Here is a 19,147-nt window from a genome sequence, read left to right on the forward strand (position 1 = left end):
ATTCAATGTAATCCCTATCAAACGACAAATGGCATTTTTCACAGAACCAGAACAAAAAATTTCACAATTTATATGGAAACACAAAAGATCCCGAATAGCCAAAGCAATCTTGAGAAATGAAAATGGAGCTGGAGGAATCAAGCTCCTTGAGTTCAGACTATACTACAACGCTACAGTAATCAAGACAGTATGGTCCTAGCACAAAAACAGAATATAGATCAATGGAATAGGATAGAAAGCCCAGAGATAAACCCAGGCACATATGGTCACATTATCTTTGATAAAGGAGGCAAAGATATACAATGGAGAAAAGACAGCCTCTTCAATAAGTGGTGCTGGGAAAACTGGACAGCTACATGTAAAAGAATGAAATTAGAACACTCCCTAAGACCATACACAACAATAAACTCAAAATGGATTAAAGACCTAAATGTAAGGTCAGACACTATAAAACTCTTCGAGGAAGACATAGGCAAAACACTCTATGACATACATCACAGCAAGATCCTTTTTGACCCACCTCCTAGAGAAATGGAAATAAAAACAAAAATAAACAAATGGGACCTAATGAAACTTAAAAGCTTTTGCATAGCAAAGGAAACCATAAACAAGATAAAAAGACAACCCTCAGAATGGGAGAAAATATTTGCAAATGAAGCAACTGACAAAGGATTAATCTCCAAAATTTACAAGCAGCTCGTGCAGCTCAATATCAAAAAAACAAACAACCCAATCCGAAAATGGGCAGAAGACCTAAATCGACATTTCTCTAAAGAATATATACAGATTGCCAATAAACACATGAAAGAATGCTCAACGTCATTAATCATTAGAGAAATACAAATGAAAACTACAATGAGGTATCACCTCACACCAGTCAGAATGACTATCATCAAAAAATCTGCAGACAGTGAATGCTGGAGAGGGTGTAGAGAAAAGGAAACCCTCTTGCACTGTTGGTGGAATGTAAATTGATGCAGCCACTATGGAGAACAGTATGGAGGTTCCTTAAAAAACTAAAAATAGAACTACCATACGACCCAGCAATCCCACTACTGGGCATATACCCTGAGAAAACCATAATTCAGAAAGAGTCATGTACCACAGTGTTCATTGCAGCTCTATTTACAATAGCCAGGGCATGGAAGCAACCTAAGTGTCCATTGACAGATGAATGGATAAAGAAGATGTGGCACATATATACAATGGAACATTACTCAACCATAAAAAGAAATGAAATTGAGTTATTTGTAGCAAGGTAGTTGGACGTAGAGTCTGTCATACAAAGTGAAGTAAGTCAGAAAGAGAAAAACAAATACCGTATGCTAACACATATATATGGAATCTAAAAAAACAAAAAAAAGAGGTCATGAAGAATCTAGGGGCAGGATGGGAGTAAAGACGCAGACCTACTAGAGAATGGACTTGAGGACATGGGGAGGGGGGAAGGGTAAGCTGGGATGAAGAGAGTGGCATGGACATATATACACTACCAAATGTAAAATAGATAGCTAGTGGGAAGCAGCTGCACAGCACAGGGAGATCAGCTCAGTGCTTTTTGACCACCTAGAGTGGTGGGATGGGGTGGGTGGGAGGGAGGGAGACGCAAGAGGGAAGACATATGGGGAATATGTATATGTATATCTGATTCACTTTGGGGTTTTTTTTTGCGGTACGCGGGCCTCTCACTGTTGTGGCCTCTCCCGTCGCGGAGCACAGGCTCCGGACTCGCAGGCTCAGCGGCCATGGCTCACGGGCCCAGCCGCTGCACGGCATGTGGGATCTTCCCGAACCGGGGCACGAACCCGTGTCCCCTGCATCGGCAGGCGGACTCTCAACCACTGCACCACCAGGGAAGCCCCTGATTCAGTTTGTTATAAAGCAGAAACTAACCATGGTAAAGCAATTATACTCCAATAAAGATGTTAAAAAAAAAAAGGCAACAATCTTTTTATTCCTAATATTAAAAGACTATAATCATTTTTGTTACATGAAGCAAAAACTATAGCCCTGTTATAAATTCTGAAAGAGCTGACTGGTAGTAATCAATTTTGTTACATTAGTAAAAGCTTCGAGATTCAGGTAGCCAACCAGTAAATAATTAATAATGCCTATGTGGAAAGGCATCTAAGAGATGCAAAGATGTTTATGATGGACCACATCCTAAAATAATTTGTCATTTTAATAGGCATTCATGAATACAAATAGCTATAGTTAGAGGTATATATTTTATAAGAACTATAGCCGACTATCAGCAAAACGCCAGGATGGAGAGGTTAGCTCTGATTGGGGTGGGGGGAAATCGTGAGGGGAATTTTCAGGACTAAGGTCACTTGGGTTGAGGATGCTTTATGAATCAGACTGGAGCTTTGAGCATGAGTACGATTTCATTCTAAATGCCACAGTGGGTATTTCGGCCACCATCAAAGAAGAAGGTCACATTCAAGTGTCAAGGGCACACATTAGGTCAAACCATATGACACTACCATTTTTATAAGTTAAAAAACTATTTGAATATTGGCAATCTTATGAAGCTCAACACAATAATCGTATTTGATCCGAGGCCCGAGTTCCAAGAGTCCCCAACACGTGCTCCGGATCCTGCAGCCTGCTGACGGGGCTTGGCTGGTGAGGTACCAGCATCCACACATCCTCCACATCCTGAGACATTCCAAGGAGCCCACACTTTTCACTGGAACAAATTCATGTCGTTGGAGGCCTGTGGACAATTTGGAAAATTCGCTGGTGACATCAACCTCATTCCCCAGATTCTTGTGGACAATAAAGCAAAAACAATGATTAAGTCACGGTCCTGATGACAGATGCCCTGGGCAGGTCTTGCATCTGAAATTCTCACTAAAACCAAGGCTCTTAAGCCTTGGCAGCTTCTAAGAAATCCAAGTTAACTTCCTGTTCAATCTTTCGTGTAGGAGATTAATCACAAGAGCATCACCATCGTCCCAACCTTACTTTGCTGAAACTTGCCCAGGGTTGAAAATACCAGTTTGAGTCCAAACCTGCGTCCCGCAGGAGCATCCTCTAAGGCCAGGCTGAGTCAGGCTTTTTGAAGCAGGAGTGCTTTTTGGAGCCAACTGATTTGATGCTGTCAGCTGATGGGGACACAGTGATTCCTGGAAGTTGGGACCATGAACTGGGGCATATTTTTAAAACCATATTAGAAAACCATTTCAACATATGGATGGAGATGAGAAAGACAATTTTTCTGATAAGTAATTGAAGTGATTACATTTTGGCCCTGCCCAGGATTGTGGATTCAACTACAGCATGACAATGGGATTATTGTGCACAGCTCTAAATTCACCCCCGCAAATGGCCTCGTTTTTTTTTTTAAAGGGACAGTCTCCTTCTGGAATTAGAAAAATGCTTTGGGAAACCGAAAGATCCCACAAATGTTTTCAGACATTACTTCATTGGCCCTGCAGCCCTTTTATGGCTCTTGTTTGGCTCGGTTCAGATGCTGAGGCAAAGCAGGGAGCTGGGCCAAGGTCACCCCCCAGCACTGGCCCGAGGTGTGCCTAGCAGAGGATGGCATGCATTCTGGTTGTGACAGAGAGAAAACACTGCCTCAGCAGCTTGGATTGGTGACTGCTTTCCTTCTGTGAGCAGGAGAGGAAAAAAAAATTCAGTTAGAGCTGACTTTAGCAGTTTGGTGAATGGAGCCCGGGGTCCATGGGCACCCCCGGCAGCCACCCACGTAGGCTGGGAGGGCAGTTTGGAGAAGACTCATGGCCCTGGGTCAACATGTCCACGGGATCAGCCCTGAGGTTGTCTTCCCCAGCCATGGTCCAGCCTCCTGCTTTTACACACGAGGATGTGAATCCCAAGGGGGTGAAGGCCTTTTCTAAGGTCACAAAGAGATGGTGGCATGCCAGGTCTCTTAGTTCCAAAAAACTGGGTGAGGAGGGGAAATTGATTGGGCAGGGGAAGGGAGAGAAAAGAGAAGGGGAAGAATGAAGAAAAAGGGGCAGAAGGAGAAAATGAAGTGTTGGGAGAGGAGATGCTTTCATGTCCCTGGCCTACGGCCTGCTGACCACCTGTGGAAACGTGTTACCATGGGAGGTGGCTCAGGACCCCTGGGAAGCAGGGACCCCAGCGCTGCCCCTGTAGGATTGGAAATGGCCAGAACTGAGTGCCACCCCATCCAGGTGCTGTGCACACATGACCTCCTGCAAGAAAAGTGGGGCCCATTTTATAAATGAGTGAACTTCTCTGCCCCATTCTATTGCCGTGGCCAGGCCTGTGTGGGCCCAGCCCTCCCCGTGTCCATGCCCACCCTCCCACAGACACGTGTCATGAATGCCACGGGTCCCCTGGCACAGGAGCACTGGGCCGGCAGGTGGAAGACACTGGGGAAGAGCAGGGGAATGTTGATCCTGGCCAACATGGTGGTACGTTTCCTCTCTTCTTGTGGTTGTAACCAAGAATCTCCCATGTTGTTTAAAAAACAAACCGGAGGGCTTCCCTGGTGGCGCAGTGGTTGAGAGTCCACCTGCTGATGCAGGGGACGCGGGTTCGTGCCCCGGTCCGGGAGGATCCCACATGCCACGGAGCGGCTGGGCCCGTGAGCCATGGCCGCTGAGCCTGCGCGTCCGGAACCTGTGCTCCACAGCGGGAGAGGCCACAACAGTGAGAGGCTCGCGTACTGCAAAAAAAAACACAAAAAAACAAAAAAACAAAAAACCGGAACAAGGCAGTTGAGAGGGAGGTGACATCATCTCCAACAACCTAGCCCCACGTGTCCGTTGCTTCCTGGGATTGAGTGTGATTTTTCGTGTTTCATTTCATTCGTTTTTCAGTTGAGTGGAGGATGGTGAGGGTTTTCTGGGTTGACTGAACCTGAAGGAAAGGGCAGCCCTGTCCTGAGCTTTATGCCACAGGTGGCTGGCAGCACTGATGGAGGAGTCCCCATGGGTGACAAGGTGATGTCCAGGACCTGCAGGTGACATGAAGCACCAGAAGCTGCAGAGCCTCTGGCATCACACTGCCCACTCACAATAGCACTTCTCCTGCAGGTGAGAGGGACGTGAGGTTCACAGTGCGCATGACTGAAAAAGAGAACGTCCTCTGGGCAGGCAGGCATGGTAGTGCAGAGGGACCCTGGAAGGACATATTCGGTCTTGCTTTGCTCTCTAATTGTTTCTCCTAAGTGACTCCCAAATAGGCCATGCTTCCCCGAGGTCCAGGGTCACCTGATTGATGCTCCTCCTTTCTAGAGCTGCAGGGGGCAGTGCCAACAGCCCAGCTCCCCCATGGGCATGAGCACAGCAGGGAGCTGGGCACATGTTAGCATGATGAGGGCAAGAGACAAAATGGGAAGTCTTCACGTGCCTGGCAGGCAGGAAACGTGAGCTTATCTCCTATTCCTCATGCCGCCCAGGGCAGGACCGACACGCAGGATGTGACGACACAAGTCTGTGGATAGTTCATGGGAAGAAAGGGTGAGCAGAATGGGAGTGTTTCCTGGATGCCTGTCTTGTGTGCAGGGAAAACCCCTATGGTCACTACACCCTGTCGGCCTCCCTTTCACAAAGGGTGTGCTGATCCCACTCCTGCCCTGACTGTAAATTCTGAACTGACTTCCTAAGGATGTGTCAGATCTCAAAAGGAGAAAGAGGCATTGGCTAAAGGAAGCACTGCCACGTGCTCCTTTCATAGAAACTAGCAGGAAGTGGAGGCAGAGACACAGTGTTTGGAAATAGATCAAGCAAAGGGGTGGCCTGGAGAATCACCTTCCATTTGCCTTCAGAGGCTACTCAGCATGAAAGGAAATTCCCAAGGAAAGAGCGAGATATCTGTCCCTGCCTATCTCTGCGAACAGCCTAGATGCTTAGCGCTCCGGAATGATCCAGGCTGGTGGTCCCCACCGAGGGCAGGGGAGGAATGAGCCCATTGTGCATGCTTCCTCCACCAATTGGCACCTGCACTTCAGCCCTGGTTTTGTTTTGCCAGCCAAGCTCACCAGGACACAGACTCTATTGGAGCGTCATCATTCACATTATATAAGTAACTTCATAAGCGTTACCAGAATCTTCCTGGTGCTTTGAAAATAATGTCCCAGCTTCTCCACACTTTCTGGGAACATATTATATGAACGAAGAGGTGCCTGCCCGTCAGCCCACCTCGTGGCCTGTGGTGTTGGTGCCCAAACACCCCTTTGCAGCTCTGGATGTCCCAGCTCCATCTTCGTGCCTCAGCATCTTGGCTCTTTATCTTGCTTTGTCTCCAAGTTCTGATGACTGGGCAGTGTGCCTATTAATCTTAAATGAAATCAAGTCTCCGCCACTGCCATTTGAAAAAGAAATCACTTTGCGTTTCCCATTCGATTCCACAGTATAAAATATGTATGATTCCTCCAGCACCTCCAAGCCCCCTCGCTCCATCGATTCTCTTGGTCGCCACTGTGCTCTCACTGGAGGAAAGTACTTCCAGTCCATCAGGGACAAGCCCCAGATGACAACATTCCAAGGGCCCAGCTGCTCCATCCACTGTGTCCACAGCAAAGTTCCTGCCGCTCCCACAGGGGGCTCTTGTGGGTTTCCAGGCCACTCTGCAGAAGGTCGCTGCCCCCAGGGCTCTGGGGTCCTGCTTTTGCTTCTTATTTCTTCCACACAAATATTACAGACATCTTCTGTGACTTCAGGGGCTGAGTCAGGGAGACTGGGGGTGCAGCTGGTCTGGGAGGTCCAGTGTGGAGCCCCGAGGACTGGGATCTCTAAGTAGCTTGGTTGACCCCAAGGTGCTTAGGTCTTCCAGAGGAGAAAGCACCCACACTGTTGTTCTTGAGGCTGACGAAGGGTCTTCTTCCTGTCTCTCATAAGTGACTCCTGCTGGTCCCTGTACGCTCCTGACTTCACTGTGTACCTACACGTAGTAGGTGTTCAATAAATGCTGAATATCTGGGTTTATGCTCAGCATCCCCCACATTCTATTTTTTCATCTTCTTGGTGTCCCTAGTGTGTCCCTAAGGAAGAACACCATGTTCTTTCTCCTACCCGAGACCACACCATCAACACATACCTGTCAGGTAGTATCCCAAACTCCCAAACTCCCACTCTTTGCCAGCTGTGTAACTGCTGTGCAGTGGTTATAAACAAGAGTTTTGGAGTAAGACAGACTTGCGTTCAACTCCTGGCTCTGATAGCATATCCACAGTACCTTTGGCAAACTATGTCACCTCCTGAGCCCCAGTGCTCTTATCTATGTAACAAGGATGACAAAAGTGACTGACTCATCAAGTTGTCACTCATACAGCAGGGATTTAATGAGGTATTGCAAGAAAAGACGTCAGCCAAGCGCCTACTGCGTGCTCAATACATGTTGGTTATTATGGCCACTGTTGTTCATGAGTTTATCCACGTAACCAGGGGGCATTTTACTTTTACCAAACCTTCCAGAGGCAACCGTGCCACAAGACTATGGGGACTGCACATTAGTTACTGATGAACATTTTGTTCAGCCAGAGGGAGAGATTTAGGGGTAAGTGATGCTTTGGACAGACACCTCTCACCACCAGCAATGGAGTGTTACTTCCTCCGGCCCTGACCGAGGAAAGCAAAAAACAGAAGCCCTGCACTGAGCTGGAAAGTGAACTGAGCTCATCCAGCCCTTCCCTGTGCCAAGAAGGCAGGATGGGGAAGAGACAGAACAAATCGAAATCTGATTCTGAGTCAGTGGGGCCCGTCTCAGTCACGAAGTTATTTTAAGTGGTGGCAGCAGGAGTTCGGTTTGAGGTAGCTTCATTGTATTATCTGCCCTGCGAAAAGCTGGAGAACATAAAAGAAATAATTAAAGGTCACTACGGCTAACCTGGTGTATTCCCCTGAAAGCTCACCAACGGGGCTCTTATCTGCTCTACAAATGTCTACTGAACTGAGCTGGAGCCACCCAGCCCTTCCTGGGTGGACCCTGTGAAAGCCATTAGCTGTGTGCCTCCCAAGTGTGAAACTTCTGAGTCCTATGGGAAAGAGCTCAGCAAACCGAGTTGTTTAATGCAGCTGCACTTGCCCAACCAGTGTCAGCATGTTCCAAGCTGGCACTTTCTCCATCTGTTTACATTTAGAATGGGACTCATTGCCAAAGATTAGGGATCCCTGGATTGTGAAACCCAGAAAGCACAAGCCAAAGGCTAGAAGTAAAAACAAATGGAAAAACTACTTGTAGCTTAGTTGGATTCAGAAGGACTAAGAATTTTCCCCTAGAGTGTTCAGTCCCAGAGAGAAGGGTCTTCGTGGTAGAAAACCTGGGTGGGCTTCACAGGGTCCCTCCCCAAGTTTATCACCTTGACTCTGCCCCCTTCTCCACCACCATCAGCCCAGAGACTCCTCCAGGCTGGCAGGGATGTGTTGAGCTCTTCTTAGCTCTCCCAGCCCAGAACCTGGTATCTGTGCTTGAGAAATGCTGGTTGGTTGAATGAATAAATGAATTACAGTCAGCTCTTTGTGGTGGTTTTCAAACATGGCTGCAAATTCTTCAACAGTCTGCCATTGAGAAGTAACATCAGCATTCCCTCCCCTTGAATCTGGATATGGTATTCTGACTACTTCCACCATCCTAGTTGAGCACAAGTGACACTTTGTGATTTCAAAGCCACGCAGCTTTTGTACTTGTTCTTGGAGCCGAGAGCCACATGTAAAATGTCCAGCCACCCCAAGTTTGCCATGTTGGAGAAGCCAATGCAATGACCACCTGGAGACATCTGAACTGGACATGGAGACAGATGCCCAACATGACCCCAGAACTTTGACATGTGAGTGAAGACACCTATGGATGATTCCGACCCATCGTGTAAGTTCCTCCCAGTCCTTTGAATCTTCCACACTGAGGCCCCAGCCAGTGTGGAGCAGACACAAACCATTCTGTGGCCTGTCTGAATCCCTTACCCACAGAATCCAGGAGCATCGTAAAATTGTGCTTGCTTGTTTCACACCATGAAGTTTGGGGGTATTTTGTATATGACAACAGACAAACGTAACATTCTTCAAGACACAAGGCAGGAGCCTCGTGCTATGCTAGCCCTTTCCAGTTGCTAAAAATCCCTACAGTCAGGAAGTTGATCTTAAGAAAACTTAAATACCCTCTTCAAAATGAAGCCCGTAACTTCTTTATTTGACCTCTGAAGAGATAGGTAACAGCTGGTTCCCACTCACACTTTATCATAGGACTTCACATCCTTGCAGATATTAAGTAGCTTTTCAGCTTTTTCCTCTTTGGGTCAAATACTCTGAAATTTTTACAGATCCTTTCATCTTTCTTCATTTTACCTTTGTCATCCTCTAAAAACAGATGCCAATAGCTTTTTAAAGAGATGGAGAACATCATCATGAAATGAGCCTTTGATCAAAATAACAATCCTTTTGACATTTAAGGCACTTTATAATATGCAAACCATTTTCACCTGTATGAGTCCCAGGTTCCCATAACCACCCCATGACATGAATGAGATGGACATTTATTTCTACTTATTAAAGTAGAAATAAGCTCCTTTTTCAGGATCATACTTGCTAATAGCTGAGCTGAGACTAGAAAACAAACCTTCTTGAATTGCAAGGCTATGAACAAGGACAGAAAGGAAACTGAAAAGAATACAATCATCTGACGTGCTTAAATAATGGATTATTTTCTCTTCAATTTTCCTTGATTGTAATTTTGTCTTTTCAATAAACAAAATCAGAACATTTTTAAAAAAGAAATTCTAGGTCTTTATAATGTGTTTAGACAGTGTTGAACTATTTTGAAGTACGTCATTTTAAACATAAATAACTCAAATTATAGGCAAAAGAGAAACTACATAGTGAATGATCTTCTAATTGTTGTCATTGACTTTAATCTTTCTAGTTCTAGAAGAATGGTAGAAAATTTGTTATGGTCAGAATCAGAGATAAAATATATTGAGTGCCACTGGGGTGGCCTAGAAAATGTACATGCGTTTGTCCTTAAATACCAATTAACAAGTGTGTTCTGTTATGTGGACAGTGTTAAGTGTTAGACCATGGAGAAGCACCAGGATTTTATGGGTACCATGTAACATCTTCATCAACAAGACACTTGAATGGAAGTCCCACTGTGTCTAGTCCTATGCTCGTGATGGAACATAGCAAGCAAGCCAGGACATAATGAATGGCCTATGCTCCATGAAGTTGGCATGGGTTCACACTTACTTGCAAGGTCAGACCTTCTGGCGGCCTTAATAAGGCAAGCAGCTAGACAGGCTGTGTATGTCTATATCCTGAATAGAGCAAAGGGAGGAGAGATGGAGATGGAATGGAAGGTGGATGAAGCCAACCATTATTCCTACTTAGTAAAGTGAGGCTACATTCTCGGGATCACACCTAGAAAACAGAGTGAAGAAACCCAACGGGATGCCATGCCACACTGAGACAGCAAAGATCATAACTGTCTTCACCATGCTCCTCAAAGACAGACCCGTGGAAACCTGACTCTGAACCTCTGCTGGAGGGTTGGCAGGGAGTCCAGAATCAGCATGTCTATCAAGTCTTCCGGGCAGTGCTGAGGCACACGGAAATAAGAGTGCTCATCCGTGTCATCTTCTCAACAGCTCAAAAGGTATCAAAGAGTAATGCAAGTGTCAGAGAGGTCTGTTCAAGGGCAACTGGAGGAGTCACACTTGAACCTCTGACTCCGGAAGCAGAGTCTGTTCTCTACCGCCCATCGCCTCAACCTGGGACAAGTCTGCACTTCCCTGAACCTCAGTGTCCTTGTGCATAAAGTGAGCTGAGCAGTTGGACTACATCAGCTTTGAGAGTTCTTTTGTGTCTGATGTTTGATGATGTCTTGAGATGAAACAGTTGGCTGCATCCAAGGCACCTGGATACAAGGTGCCATTTTGGATCAGAGAAACTTGTCCAGACTTCGGGCCAAATGGTTTTCTAGTGGTCTCAGAATGCCCCCAGCATATGGCCCATTTATATCGAGATCCAGTTGAGTACTGGCTGGCACTGCCTCTAACAGATCTTGCAAAATTGATTGCCACAAGCAACCCAGCTGTAGTGGAAAGGATGTGGGTACAAACTCTTCAGACTTGGGTGTGTCCCTTTAGACCAGGCCAGAGCCATCAAAGCACCATGTTTTCCTCCACCCTTTCCGACTGCCCCGAGACTGGCACAGCGCTTAGTAAGAGCGAAAGTAACACTTGATTATCTGGGGGCCAACAGTCTTTTTAGGTGGTTGAAGGAGGTGCCAGACAGAGCTACCACCAGAGAAAGAAATTTTTCACAGCCCCAAACCAGATACTTACGCTGCCTGGTGTGCCGGCATCCAGGCCTGACCCTGTGCTCCACTCGACCACTTTGCAACAAGCGACAAGTGTACGCTTACTGGCAGGGTTTGACTGCAAATCCTTATTTTAATCTGTCATTCCGAAATACACAACGGCACTTACTTAGGCCAGAAAGCCTTCTTTAGCCTAACGGTGTTTTAGAGATAAATTGGCAATGAGAGGAGCCTGAATGGTTACAGTGCTGTTTGTCAGCCGATTCCACTTATCAATTTATTATCAATGCCATTTTGCAAGAAAGTCTCCACCTTAGAGATGACACTTCATACATAACAGGGAAGTTTCGAGTCTTACTTGACTGCCAGCACATTACATAAGAGAATGTGTCATCAGGCCTCAAACAAAGCAGCAAGGCTCTGTGTGTAGGTGACACCAAAGCCAACATACGCTTAGCCAAAAAGTGATTCAACGCCTTGAGAATGTTGGATGCAAAAGGAGATTCTGTAGAAGTCAGGGGTCGATGGTGGGAGAGTGCAAGAGAGAGATCTGACAGCTCCTGAGCTCTGGACAAGCTGTTCTCAGTTATCTCATAGCAGGGAGGAAACACTGAAGGATGAAACTCTTGATACCCCTAATCACTTGAATCACTTACACTCTTTGGCTCCATTGTATGTGTCTGTTTCTCATCCCCCTCTAACCCCTTCCTTGTGCTGCAGAATGGGCTTAATTAGCTGGTTTGGTCACCAGTTATCAACCTTAACTGAGATAAATGGCAGTTAGGGTACAGTGGGGAAAGGGGTCCCATCTGTGAAGTCCCAGTGACTCGCTAAGCCAGACAACCATTCCCAATTAATCATGAGCAAAGGAAGGCCATGGGTGGTTTTCATTCCAAGACAGCATTTTGAGAACTCCCCAGCATAATGCAGAAACCCCGAGTGTTCTTTCTAGCTCTGTCTGGTTCTGGACTGAAAGACTCGCACCATGCAGTTAGCCTCTCTGGATCTGTCTTCTGAAAAGTGAGGCTAATGTGGCCTTCTGCAGAGAAATATTGGTGAGGAATAATGATGAATTATTATGAAGCCCTTTCCAGTATCAAAGTGGTGATGTAGCAATAATGAGCTTTGACCAGAAGCCATCTGTTTCGTGACGTAGTTGCTTTAATTGCTCCTGTTCGTTAATAAACTGGTGCTGGAGTTGCAGGAGGACCGGAGATAAGTGCTTAGGTGGTCTTGTTAGGTGGTGGAGCGTGGGCTTTTGCAGACGTACAACACTGCCCTCTATCGGCGCCCAGCGTATTAACACGCCGCAGAAGCTGACCAGCCTGGCATCATCAGCCAGGCGTCTCTGTCCCTCGAAGCAGAGGCCGGGCTGGGGGTGGGGGTGGGGGAGGGCTGGTGGGCAATCCCCGCGACCAGACCACGCGGTGGAGGGCTCCTGCTTCACAGAGTGTGGTGCGTGTCCATTGGAAAGCTGCTGAGCGGAAGTCTTATTCCCTGGGATTTTAAACAGCCACGTTTCTCGGTATTTGACATCCATGGGACACTTAGCAAACGGAGTGCCAGATGGAGTTCCTGGCTCTATTTTCTGTAAGACACTTGAGAGTGAGAACTCTCCGGATGTTTGCATTTGTTGGGCTTGCTCCTGCTAGGGCTTGCCATGGCTCAGTGGATGCGGGGCACTGTGCAGAGGCCCAGTCAGGGGAGGGCTGGATGCCAGCAGTGCTGTGCATAAAAGCTTGCTTGGTCATTCACTCTAACACTCAGGCGCTCACTTCTCTTACATACGTGACTTTCTGACAAGCCATGGGGAAGCAGCAGATGATAATTGATTACCACCCTCACAAGCCTCCAAAAGAAGATAGGGCCTGCATGGGTGTCCCCATTTCACAGATCAGAAAACTGAGGCTCAGGATGGTGAGGGACTTGTCCTCAGTTTACCATACATGTGATCAGGACCACACAAATACAGGAAAGTGATTACATCTCAGGCTTCTCTTGAAGCTCAGCCGTGTGCCCACCACTTTCTGTGTGACCACATGTCCATATAGAAATTATTTTGGTTATTTGGTATTAATCATAATTCACAGTCATGTGGATCACTGCCCAGGATTATAATCATTTGAACGTGCTTTATTAATCACTGTATTCATGAAGGCGTAGAGACAAATCTCGGTGGTGATATTCTGAGAGCCTTTGATAAGCTCAACGTTGTCCTGTAATTATAGCGAAGATGGACAGAGATCAAGTCCATCAGCGATGATTCTCTGAGAATGAATATTTGGATTTTTTCTTGCCATGCAGTTGCCAGTGTCTTTGTGTTCAGGCTGGTAGATGTCACATAGCTTTATTATAATAAATTGGTGTGATATAGCACGGCTGTGGTTCTGTGTCCTATGCAGAGATTACCTAAAACTCTAGAACCATGATTCATCCCTGGAGGAGTTTTCACTCATATTGTACAATAACCAGAAAGTGTTTGGGACTCAAGGTGCCGTGAAGTGGGCCTTCTGAAGTCCCCATCTTTCTGAAGTTTGCAGGCTGCTGTTTTTACAGATGTTCTCCTCAGCTCCCACCTTAATTCACATCGGAGGAGTTACTGGGAAATGAAACTGCATTTCCTCGGTGTCCCTCCTCCCTGCACGGTTGACTTCAACTGTGAGCCCACAGATACGCTCTACCGGCCGATGCCTGAGTTGTTTACCACATCAACCCGAAGATGCAGTAGTTACCTGTTTATGCTGGCTCAAGAAAAGGGCTGCCTCATAAATATTTAGGGAGATGATCTGTATATCTGATGCACCTTACCTTTGCCTGGGCTTATACAGTGGTACCTCCTTCCTTAAGGAAACGCTAAGCCAGTCTTGACCTGCTCTTACAGAAGGATCTGTGACGTGTGTCCCAGTTTAAGATAATTTCGCATACGCCATACAAACTAAATTGCCCTTTTCTTGTTCCAAAACAAAAACCCTTATCCCACATGACTCAACAACAAAAACAAAAAAGAACATTTTTACTTTTTTGAGTAAAACTAATAATTATGGTAATAAAACAAAAACCTTCCATTTATATTTATTACTCTTCCCTGGGCTCCCCTACATTGAACTAAGTGAGTATAGTTTCAACAAATCTTAGCTTCAGAAGGAGTTCTAGAAAGTATCTATTTCAACCTTCAGGTTAACATGGATATCTGTTCTCTTTATAAATACTTCCACAACCAAGCGTCCTCTCTTTAAAAAGTTGTCCATTTCATTTCTGGAAAGCTCTAATAAGGTTAATCCACAGGAAAGGCCTTTCTTTTACTGGACTTATATCTTACAAGTGTTCTTTTCAGATATATTCACAAGGAAAAGGAAAATAAACTACGAGGCTCAGGAATAGGCCATTTCTGTGAAATAATAGCACAAGGGACAGAAGGTGATAGATTTGATCAATCTTATCAATTGCGAATAGACAAGTCTTGTAGAAGGAGCCTTGGCAAACCCCCAAGCCGATCCTTTTCCATGCTTGGTGATCATCTGGAGACAATTGTGGAATGTGACATTTTGGTCTAACACGAGCACAGGATAACGTGTAGCACACACCCAAATTAAGTGAGCCTCTAGTGAATAGGTCCGTACAGTCTCCAGAAACCAGCCACAGGACTGTAATGAAAGAAAGTGATGACAGACAAGTTATAACACACAGCCAGCCAATTTCTGAACACAGTATTTTGGCTGACTAGCCTTGGACATGCGAAGAATTATGTTACTCAATTTACAACTTATTAAAGAGGCAGAGAAGCCGTCAATACAGATGGCTGGTTCTATATCAAAGAAGACCAGGAGAGGTGATATTACAGAGCTTCTATTGAGCCAACCGTCAGGCAGTACTTAACTCACTTTTACCCATACCTAATCATTAGACAAGAATGAATTTTTGAAAGGTTAAAAAAAAAACCTGCAGTATTCTTAGTAAGCCAAGCCGTTGCTGTCTTGTTATCTGCAAAAGCTTAGACATGCTGATGGAATCTGTTTCATTCCTTACGCAAGGCAGTAATGACTTTTTCACATGGTGCGTGTTTCTTGCGAGCAGTTGCCTACAACAGGCAGGATGGAATGCCTCTGTGTGGGGAGGGGGCCATATTGGACATTTGTGATAATGTGTCATGCTAGTAGATGCAATCTGCCCCCACATACAATGTAAAAATGACTTCTGATTTACCAGAAGAAACACGTGGTACCTTATGTACAGTCGAGGAGCGTTTTTAACAGTCAGCCCCAAAATAGGCACCAGCAGTGTTGAGCATGAGAAGAAAAGAGCCATCCTGGCCTAAATGGACTTTGAGTTTGTTTTGAGACTCCATGAACGAAATAAAGTTCACCGTTGCTTTCAGTTGGTGTAACAGGGGAGCCAGAAGACTCAGGCTGTAGACATGAATTACACCTGATTTTTAATAATCTTGCAGAGGCCTAATTTACCTTGTCTACAGAAAGGGGAGAGCTGAATTAAACTCTCCAAGATTTGTTCAGCCCTTACAGTCTGTGATTTTATCTTCTTGGTTGAATAACTTCAGCCCCTAGCAGTGGGAAACAAAAGACATTAAGCCTTTTGTCCATAAGACGGCTTCTGGATAATGTATTTTGGAAGACAAATAGGATGTTAGTCCCCTCACTGCCTAGTGGGTATGAATTAACACCCCACCACTGAGTCATCTGTGACCTTAGAGGGACTCTTAAATTTCTTTCACTTTTATCTATTTGAAGTGGTGATAATTTATCTAACCAACTCTGTACCGACCAGATCTCACTCATAAGAATTAATTAGATAACATCTTACATTTTCTATTCCATGGAAGTAAATGTTCTAAAAAGGTAACCAATGATTATTTTTTAACTTTAAAAAAATTTAAAAATTTTTTTGGCTGCACTGCATGGCTTGCAGGATCTTAGTTCCCCAACCAGGGATTGAACCCTGGCCATGGCAGTGAAAGTGCTGAGCCCTAACCACTGGACTGCCAGGGAACTTCCTATTTTTTAAAACAACATGTCAACAACCTATGTGCTATATCATACATAAGTTAAACCTCCGAAGAGAATATTTAGAGTGCGCTCTGACTCATGAATTAATCGCCAATTTTCTTTACAACCAGGATCCTTCTGATTTTTTTCTGAATTTTCAAGCTATTTATCAGAATAAGTCACCAGCTTGGGTCATATTTCCTTTTCTCTGCAAGAGGATTTCACATCGTGAGCTGGAATTTCCTTTATTTAAGATGCTTGGAAAATCTGGAATGGTCTCACTGGTTCATTTCTAGAGTGGGAGGATCCAACCAAGAGCTGAAACTGATACTAAGCCTAAAGGATGTCTTTGGCACGGCAGTAATTTATACTTTACATGTGACAAGTTAATGCCAAGCAGTTGTTCAGTCCACGCAAAAGCAGATTTCATAGAATATAAACTCCTGAGTCAGGAACACCCTGAGGTAGTTCAGACCTGGATAAGGGGCCCGGCACTATGTATGTGGAACAGCTATGTATGTGGGCGACTGTTGAGCTTTAACTGGTGATTAATGAAAAACACTAACAGTTCCATGGAACTTTCCAAGACTCTTCAGCAACTATTTGGTTTCTTTCCTCCTGTTTAATTTGACTCATCCATCTATCTGGCCACCCATTTATGTCAAATTTTAACATTTCAGGATAATAAATTATGTCTTTCACATTAACATCACCAGAACAAGATACGAAGCTATGGATGAGTTTTTTTTATTTGATGCTAATTCCTCCATAACGATTCTTCACCTTCAAAAACCCAGCCATAGCTTATTTTTCAATTTTTTATTGGAAGTATAGTTGATTTACAATGTTGTGTTATTTTCAGCTGTACAGCAAAGTAATTCAGTTGTACATATATATATCCTTTTTCAGATTCTTTTCCATTTTAGGTTATTACAAGGTACTGAATATAGTTCCCTGTGCTATACAGTAGGTCCTTGTTGTTTATCTAGTTTATATATAGTGGTGTGTATTGGCTAATCCCAAATGCCTAATTTATCCCTCCCCCCGTTTCCTCTTTGGTAACCATAAGATTGTTTTCTACGTCTGTGAGTCTGTTTTGGATTTGTAAATAAATTCATTTGTATCTTTTTTTTTTTTTTACAAATAAGTGATATCATATGATATTTGTCTTTCTCTGTCTGACTTACTTCACTTAGTGTGATAATCTCTAGGTCCATCCATGTTGCTGCAAATGGCAATATTTCATTCTTTTTTACCCAACCAAAATTTAGAGCAGAAAATAGATGGTTCGGGCCTTCTGTTTATTTTTAACACATTCTATGGGGGACAGGGGGAATTTTTAGTTAATTTCCCATAGATACCTAAAATTGAGAAATACTTTTTCCCAGTACTATTTTTAGGAGCTAGTCAAAAAATTCCATTGTGACCCTGAGTTAACTGAGCTATTTCTGGACCCAAAATACAAATCCGAAAATTGGAGCGTGGGGGACCCCAGGGTGATCTTCCCATCATGGCAGCCTCTCTTCAGGAGAGGAAAAGTAGAGTGTGGCAGAGTTCAGAGGTAAGCTGAAAACACAGCTGAGAAACTGGGACCCCAAAGGAAACGTTAAAGAACATTTTCTGGGTTTGGTCTGGAAAGGGAGGTGTGAGAAGTGATGGGCTCTGAGCTGTCAGGGTTGTGAAGGACCTTGACGCACAGGCAGTGGGAGAAAGCAGAGGCAAATTACTACATGGGGTGGGGGGGAGGTGGCCCCGGGAAGCATCTCCTGGCAGTGAGAGCTGTTAAGCACCAGAGCTAGGTGCCAGGGGAGGCTGGGCAATCTCCATTCTTGGCAAGTTTGGAAATCAGGTAACTGCTTATCTGCAGGGATCAAAGCTGTGGAGAAAGCACTGACCCAGCTCGGGAGACCCCTTTCAAGTGTAAGAATCTCTCAGCTATGGTGGGAGGAAAGTTGATCATGTAGAAACGAAGAGGACTCTCAACTGACTCTCTTTATCCATTTCCTTTTTCTGTCAAAACGAGAATTTTTATTTTTTTCTGAGAGGATGTGTATCCTGAGGAAATTATTATTTTCTATTTGCCTTTGACAAAAATAGTGCTAACCACTTCTGGCTTTTTAGCAGAACCCTCTGGCAGCGAGGATGGCAAGCTTGGGGTGCCTGCCAAGGCTCAGCTATGAGTCCTTCTCCAAGGTGTCCATTAAAGAGCTGTGACAGGGCAGGGCCACTCTGTGCCAGTTTGCAGAAGCCCTGAGGATGTCGGCCTGTGTGGTTCTTACAGAAAAAAAGGGGCATTTGAGTTCTCACATATCAGCTACCTGAGGGACTGGGTAACAGCATATCTGAGTACTGGGAAAAGCAAGAGAAGCCTTTCCAGGCTACACTTGCTTACAGTCAGATGCTTCTAAGAAAGTGGCACGTGTTTCTTATAAGCTTCCGGATAAGAATTGTGTTGTATTGCATCGAAACGTGTGGTTTTCATACCTACTGCTGTGGCCATCACAGGATTTTTGCACTTACAAGAACATCTTGGGAGGAGGACCAAGAAAGAAATTTGAACTCCTCTGCAGACTTTTCTTCCCGCTCATGAATCTTCACCCAGATGTGATCTGCTCCACTCTGGCTGTTCCCGTGCCTTAGGCCACTTGCGCTATAGTTTGTTAAGTAAAAATGGAGACTCACCTGCAAAAAAGCAGTACAGTCATTCTAATAAGTAAGGACAGGAATCCATTGTGTCTCTTCTAAAATACAGAGTTAATAGTAACTTCAAGATTGCTTATACAGCCCTTTCTGAGGGAAGCTGAAGCGAGTGCCCTTGGGAAGTGATTTTTATCTACTCTCTCGGTTGTTATTTAGGGTACAATGTGTAGTTTTCCCCTGCCAGCTGGGAAGTTATG

General features: G+C 44.9%; 1 protein-coding gene across 1 annotated transcript in view; it reads left to right on the forward strand.

Moving 5' to 3' along the window:
- ITGB1 (integrin subunit beta 1) overlaps positions 1 to 19,147 on the forward strand; it is a 201,489-nt gene that overhangs the window by 31,180 nt on the left and 151,162 nt on the right. The window lies entirely within an intron of this gene.

This window comes from Stenella coeruleoalba (assembly GCF_951394435.1).
Source record: "Stenella coeruleoalba genome assembly, chromosome: 2".
In the NCBI taxonomy this organism is placed as follows: domain Eukaryota; kingdom Metazoa; phylum Chordata; class Mammalia; order Artiodactyla; family Delphinidae; genus Stenella; species Stenella coeruleoalba.